Source organism: Beta vulgaris, chromosome 9 (assembly GCF_026745355.1).
Source record: "Beta vulgaris subsp. vulgaris cultivar EL10 chromosome 9, EL10.2, whole genome shotgun sequence".
Taxonomy (NCBI): Eukaryota; Viridiplantae; Streptophyta; class Magnoliopsida; order Caryophyllales; family Amaranthaceae; genus Beta; species Beta vulgaris.
Window position 1 is genome coordinate 38055945 of NC_079210.1, and position 1425 is coordinate 38057369.

Below are 1425 nucleotides of genomic sequence, written 5' to 3' on the forward strand. Positions count from 1 at the left end.
GGTGGTTAGGGTTAGGTTATTAGAGTAGGCGTTAGGGTTAGGGTTAAAGGGGTTAATTAAGGTTAAGTTCAGATTAGAGGGATTTAGTTAGGATTAGAGAATTTCATTAGGGTTAATGACTGACGGCTGTATTAATGACTAAAGGAGTTAACCACCGTTAGTCATTAATGGCATTTGGATGTATTATTATAAAATTGAGGAGTACATATTGGATTGAAAAGTGCCAATTTTTTCTGAAATTCGGGGGTAATTGGTGAAAAAACAGAAAGGAAAATATAGAACTAGTTCCAATATAAAAGTATCAAAAAAGCACTTCATTAAATATAGTTTTTTTTAAAAATTGAAAATCCTACAAGTCAATCCCATTCTCCTTAATTCATATGAAAAATGAGAAGTAACTACTACATTATGGGAAGAAGGGAGTAATAGTTTGTCCTTTGTTATTAGTGGAGCTTAACTCATAATTAATTCATTAAATATAGTTTTTTTATTAGGGAGTAATGGTTAGGCATCAACTGTATATAATCTTCTTTTTACCCTTTGTATAGTTCAGTTTTTGGAGAAATAAAGATTAGTTTGCTTCTTCATTTCATTCTCTAAATATCTCTCGCTAGATTTTCTGTAATTCAATCTACTTGATTGAATTCACATGGTATCAGAGCCGAAAGGCTTTAAAGATCAATCAATGTATTGATTGAAGTTGGAAATCTTCCGCATTGCCTACAATTCATTTGATTCTTTCAATTCCTAGTTTCTAATACTAGTTAAATTTTGCTCGAAATTTTGCAAGAAACCTTCAAAATCTTCTATAATGGCGGAAACTACTTCTGATAAACGAAATTCAACCAATTTTACTCAAAATGGTTATGCTGATCAATATTTTCTAGGATCTGGAGATCATCCAGAACAACAATTAGGATCTCACAAATTCAATGGTGATAATTTTCTCAACTGGAATCGTGGTGCGAGTGGCACTTGGAGCAAAGAACAAGCTGTGTTTTGTTGATGGATCATGTAAAAGATCTGTTGCTGATGATCCAAATCTACATAATTGGATCAGAAATGACTATAAAACAATTTCTAAAGGATTCTTGCTATAACAATCTGCAGGCCAACTGTATGAAGAAATTCTGGAAAGGTATGAACAATCAAATGCACCACAATTATTTGAGTTACATCAGAAATTAACTTCTATTCAGCAAGATTCATATTCTATAGTTGAATATTACTCTCAATTAATAAGAGTTTGGGATGAAATTCTATTACTAGATGCTTTTCCAGATTGTGGTGCTTTAGAGAGTTGTACTTATGGATTGCTTAGAAAAGTGCTTGCTGCTGATCAGATGCAGAAACTTATTCAGTTTCTTGATGGTTTAAACCTTGACTATGCTTCATCTAGAACTAACATTATAAGCATGGATCCCT